The sequence below is a fragment of the Ornithodoros turicata genome, chromosome 2 (assembly GCF_037126465.1).
Source record: "Ornithodoros turicata isolate Travis chromosome 2, ASM3712646v1, whole genome shotgun sequence".
Lineage (NCBI taxonomy): Eukaryota > Metazoa > Arthropoda > Arachnida > Ixodida > Argasidae > Ornithodoros > Ornithodoros turicata.
This window is the reverse complement of record NC_088202.1, coordinates 53,460,833-53,466,832: the sequence shown is the minus strand read 5'-3', so window position 1 is coordinate 53,466,832 and position 6,000 is coordinate 53,460,833. Positions and strand designations below refer to the sequence as shown.

At 46.4% G+C, this 6,000-nt stretch overlaps 1 long non-coding RNA gene across 1 annotated transcript; it reads right to left on the bottom strand.

The window, feature by feature from the left end:
• Positions 1-4,914: 4,914 nt before the first annotated feature.
• LOC135383485 (uncharacterized) lies at positions 4,915-5,772 on the bottom strand. The gene is made up of 2 exons (XR_010419904.1): positions 5,296-5,772; positions 4,915-5,190 (listed from the first exon to the last, which is right to left on the bottom strand). It is a non-coding gene; the product is annotated as an uncharacterized LOC135383485 (long non-coding RNA).
• Positions 5,773-6,000: the final 228 nt, after the last annotated feature.

Sequence of the window (6,000 nt, the reverse complement as noted above, 5' to 3'; positions counted from 1 at the left end):
TCCCTCTGTCTATTTCCATTTTTTAGTCAACCTCAACATCCTGGTACGGCTTACTTTCCAAACCTTCGCCCAGGTGCCTCAGTATCACAGATTTTGTTTTATACAGAAATATTAGCGCTAGTTTTGTGGTAGCAGACGCGTAGAGCGCAGATGCCTCTCCTCGTTTCCAGCATTCTACTCGGTACAAAAACAGCGCGGAAATGATATCAAAGTGTGTACGAAAAGAAAGCAGCTTGCGGCGCTGTTATCTGTTATTTCACTATGCAGTTCAGAAAGTACTTGAGGCATGAGCTTGACGTCAGGCTAAGCGAGCGAGACTGTCGTTGATTGAGTTGACACGTCAGCACCTTACGTAAGAGCGACGCAAAGAATAAGTTGTACATTCTCCACGTGGTTGACGCTTTCGTCAACTAAAACGATTCGAATGCGAGGCTTGTCACGTCTCAAGGTGACTTGAAGATCTTCTTTAGAGTATCCTAGCTTCATGGAAGTTGTTTTGGCCACGTACCGTTCTCACTGACGTACGCGTTGTCTACGGAAGATTGCACATGGAACTCATCACTTAGTGCAGTACCATACATAGGGAATCGTAATGCGTAAGTGGAGGCCAGATATTCACTTCGATCCACGATGATCGATCCTGATCGAAACAAGCGTGCCACAAGGGTAGTTTCACCGGTCTCCGACAACCTTAATAATGATCGTCTTCGTAGCCGCGCATGAAGCTTTACACAACAACAACAACAACTACAGGAATGACGATGGGATGAGGTGATTCACCGCAACAACTGCGGTACCATACCTCAGAGCATGTGGGTTAATATATGAGTTGGATGACGATGAAAAAGATTAGGCACACACACATGACACACGCAAATGAGATATCACACACGCGCGGGTGCGTAGTAACTGATATGGGGATAGTAATTCATCCGGTCGGCCACCGGAGATGTAGTTGTTGCGAAGTGTAGAGGGTCACCAGTTGTAAGATTGAATTAATTCAGAAGAAAAACAACTTCTTTTACATTATGAGCGGTGTTTATTTTAGCGTCCGCTTCCTTCGGAACCCCAGTCCAGACTGCCCCCCCTCCCCCCTCTGGACGCGCAAACCGGGTGTCAGGTTACACCGCGTCCGAGAGGCAGACCACGCATGCCAAGCGACCCCGCGAGTTCGAAGAAATTTACAGCGTCGCGGGTTCACGTGATCGGTCTGGCACGGCGTGTGTCTGTGAAGAAGCGGGGGCCGCGAAGGAAGTTTGTTTTCGAGAAATAATACAGCCTGTCGGCTGCTACACAGTGCTGTGAAGATCACGTCTCCGCATTCATGGCAAAAGCTCTGCCTCTGAGGTCAGAGGAGTTCAAGCAGGCTAGTAGACGTCAAGAATAGATAGAATGAGTGCAGGCATTGGGTAGCAGGTGCTCCCCAAGTGCAGCTGCAGTCATTGGGTGCAACGTTTAAGGTAATTTCAGTAATTTGTCAGCACGCATCATGCTTTTGTTGTTTTCTTATGTCACACATATGTATATTAGATACATGGAAAATGAGAGGCACTAATTACATGCAGAAAGCATACAATCCATAAACAGCAGAGTCACGTTCTCAAATTTATTTTCATTACACCAATCCAGGACCTGAGGGCATGGTGCAGCTTAAACACGAGGAGCGCGCATAACTTAATGTCGTATTACCATGCAACTGTAGGATGGGACAGCGTAAGCTTGCCCACATCACGCTTAAAAAAATAGTACAAAAATAGTAATGTAATGTGCACTATATGAAGTTCAACGTGTGTTATTTTCATTATGAGCTTTTATACTACGCTTAACAAACTATGCATCTTCAACAGCACGTGCTTATTCTGGCTTCCTGAACGTGAATGTCGTACACTGCGGTGAATTGCCACAGCTGTCACGGACGTTTCTCGTATATCTGCCAAAGTAGCGTGTCCAAAGCAGAAGCTCACCTGGCCTACATTACGACATCGGCGACCCGCCCACTGTGTCAGCTGTGTTTCTAGTACAAACCGCGGGCCGAGAAACAGTTCAAGCTCCGCATCCTTGACTGACTGGGAAGATGCCTTCATCTGGGTCGGGATGCAGGCGCAGTTAGTGCGTATGTTCACAACAGGGATGTTACATCGCACGACGTAAAAGTAATGCAGTTCCGCCAACGCTGTTTCGTGAAGTATTCGTGGAGGCGTGTTCGACGACCCATTATTTACACCTGTTTTCTTCTTATTGCTACGGCTAAACTGCCGCACTGCCTGCAATCGTATATACTTGAGATATCCGCTTCTCGGAAGAAATGTCGCGGTAAATTGGAGATATCTCATAATAGTCTAGAACTGTAAAATGAACAAAGTTGCGCCCATTTCACTATTGTGTGTGGACGGCTATCCTCTTGTGTTCGTCGAAAAGTGGAAAATCCAGCGACCCGGTGGAGGTAGATCAAAGCAAGAGCCTCAGGTCTCTGAGAGGCTCTTGCTTTGATCTCTACCCTGCTTGTGTTTTTGGTCCTCGACTCCTCGGCCAGTATACTTGGTTCCTTGCGGCGACAGCCGCTGCATCGGAGAAATGTTGCTACCCTATTTGTGTCCAATAGGATCGTTTTGACGAAGTAACATGCCACGCAAAAGCAATGCAGCGCTGTACATGGTGCTTCCAGGCTCGTTTGAAAAATTGTGGTTTAACATTGTGTCTTCTTCGCAGGTGCATTTGCCCGTGTAGGTGACAGCTGCGTTTAGCGCTACTTAATTATTTTCGCTCTTCCAGTCTTGAGGGGAAATGTGCCCGGAATGTCTGAGGGAAAGCCCTGGGAAAACATCGGACAGCACATATTGCGATGAGATTTGGCCCCACTAGTTTTTACCGTAGACTTGGAGTTTTGCTGTACCTGGCTACGCAGTAGGTGCTAATATTTGTACTTCACAACAATAGCAAAAACTTTATTTTAATGCGAATGATTGAGGAGTTTCATCGCCAGCCACGATACTATATCTCATTACTGGCGGTGAAGTGGTGAGATATAATAATAAGTCGCCTCCCAGTGAGGACCAAAGCCCTACGGCGTCCAAAAAGCTTATAGCGCTTTTAGGGCAGAGACTTGGTGAGCTGGGTGTGCATGACTTTATTCTCATATCTCACATCTAATGTTTCGCATGTAATGGGGTAGTGTACTGCTCTCCAGTGGTGAATCACCCAAGGTCAGAGTCGATTTGTTTGTTGTTCACAACAGGGATGTTCAGGTTGTTCTTATTTCTGGAATAGCAAGACGACGTCTCGTTTGACTGACCTTTCCCCCGTTTTTTCCCCCTTTTCGTCTAATAAATATATCCCCCCCTTGTTTGTTGTTGTTGTTGTTGGGTATGACCACAGACCGAGCAACTTTGACAAGGTGAGAGGGCGAGAGTCCAGCTGATTTAGAGACACTGTAAGTGTTGCACACACGAAAATCTTGCATGGCGTGCATACGTTTTGCTTTTTGGAATGACGAGACAAATAAGGCAGACTCGCAAAACATCGAAATGAACCGGACTATCTGATGACTAAAGATGCACTGTACTCTGCTGTGTCATTCACTTTCAAACCATGCTGCGACCCTTACTTCTGCAACCAACCCAACTTCCCCACACGCCAGTAAACGTCCTTCCAACGACCGGCGTCAAAACACAAACAAAGCGCGGGGGCATAATTACAGACGTAAACATGCACAGCTTGACATTCGAGTCAAGGTAATCCGTCCGAGGTATGTTTAACCCGTGCACCGGTACCGAAAGGGCGGGACGGCGCACTCGTAATAGCTTTCACTGTGCGGCTGAAATGTTCTATCGTTCCCCTCGTTCGGCGGCCAGGCAGCGGCTGACGGCGGACATGCCATGAGACGCAGGAGCCCAAAAATAGCTCGGCCTTTGAATCTGCGCCAAGGTCTCATTGCAGCCTCCGACGATTAAAAATGTGTATCTCTGTTGATGTACGCATTCAAGGTTGGCTCGAATTAACCCAGCTCAGAACGGCAACGTCGTCTACGCGCTTGGCTGGTCCAAAGGCGTTGACTGTTTGATGGTGGATCACACACATTGGTTAAAGATTACACGGACTCCGGAATTCGTGTCTTGTTATTATCGGTACTATGTTTTCGACCATAATGTCCAGCACAAACGTGACAACCGTTGGTAGCCTGGTAGCCGGCGTACAAAAGCTGAAGCCTTGTGGATCCTGCACGTGCAGCGGGCGCGCATGCTCATTGCTCAATGCACCGCCAAGGCTATTAAAAAGGGGGGCGCTGTTAACGTACTAAGCTCTGGGGATCCTGAGTGCGGAGTCTGAGTACGGCGGTATGAATAGCATCGGAGCACAAGTGAAAAGAGCGTGCGCAAACTGACAAAGGATGATGAATTTCATCATTAATTTCTTAGGCACTTTGAGGCTTGTATGTATTTGTCCTTTCTATGTGTTCCAGCCTCAGAACATCAATTTCTCATGACAAAGGATGCTGAGGATTCGAGAAAACATTCGCAAAAAGCTGAGAAGTGATTGGCTAGATGAAATAACATAATTTGCACTATCATGCAGATCAGCTGGCATTAAACCCAGCTGATAAGATGGCATAAATGCAGGCCAGGGGGCGTACCGCATCATGAACTAAGCTACAATCTGGACAACGCAGAGACACAAACACACACGAGACTCAAAACTGCAGACGTTCGATTTTACAAGCGAAACACATGGACATATATTTGTGTGATTATTTGTCTGTGTTTCGGTTTCAGTGTCGCCGGTTGCAGTGTCGTGTGTGTGTGTATTCTTAGATTTCCTAGATCAGACTTAGTCCATGATGGGGTATAACGTCTGGAAACGGGGTAGTTTAATTGTATTGAATCATGTATTGAATAATTATTCAATCAAACATCGCACTCGTGCCGTCTCCTGTGTCATTTTTTATGCTGCGTTCACAACATTATCCATGATGAAGTAAACCCAGCTGTTTCTGCATTCGCATGAAACAATCTTGCATCTGATATTTCAGTTTCAGTCTTCAACGCATATCTCAAGCTCCAGTTGTACTGACCCAGAAATCGTAACAGTATAGTATTAGCGCTGCTGCAAATGAACGGTTTCGTAATCCCTTTTCTGACTTCGTATGTTGATCCATCTCCACACGTACCGTACTGCCCCATAATAAATCTTGTGCTGTATAAAAAAAAAAGTACGTCACTCTGTGACCATAGATTGCCACAGTGTAGTCACGGGCACACTACTGCACACCTGCTGGATAAGGTTAGTTTGAGCACTTACCACCGGGTGCTTTTTGCACTGTATTCGATGTTTTCAAGATGCTCCTCTTTTGCAAAGAAAACTTGCATTTCACTTCAACAGCTTCTTCATCAGACTTTGTGGCCGGTTTGTGGTGTGTTCATATGGTACGGTCACTGCAACTGAATGGCTGCGTCACGGCAGTCTCGGAATAGAGTTCTTCACAGTCCTGGAGAATAGACTGAGGAAACTGTGACCAAAACTGCTGCGGATTTCAAATGTGTCAATGGCCCCAAGCGCGCAATGCAGCGAGTGCAGTCGGCTGGGCGGGTAGATCAAGGACGTTTTCTTCGTGGATAGCTTTGATAATGAACCACCACGCTGATAAGACACCTTCCGGCCACCCCCATGCACTTGAACTTTCATTACATTCTGCTGCTTGGGGCGCCTCAAGCAAACAGCGACGCCGCTCTGCAGCGATATAGTCAGGGGCGCCGCACTTGATAGCGTGTGGAAGGCTTCGATTGGCACTACAACAGTCGACTGCTTAGCAGTTTGGTAAGCAAAGTGTAATCTGAGCAGTTACTTGTGTAATTAGATAATTATGTTAATAAAATATTCTGAACAGCAATTTGGTACATGGTAATGAATGATGGGTCGAACAAGGTTGTAAACATAACTAATCTGATTATTTTACGTCGTTTTCGAACGACTGCTTTGAGAGGGTTATAGTATAACGTTCTAGCA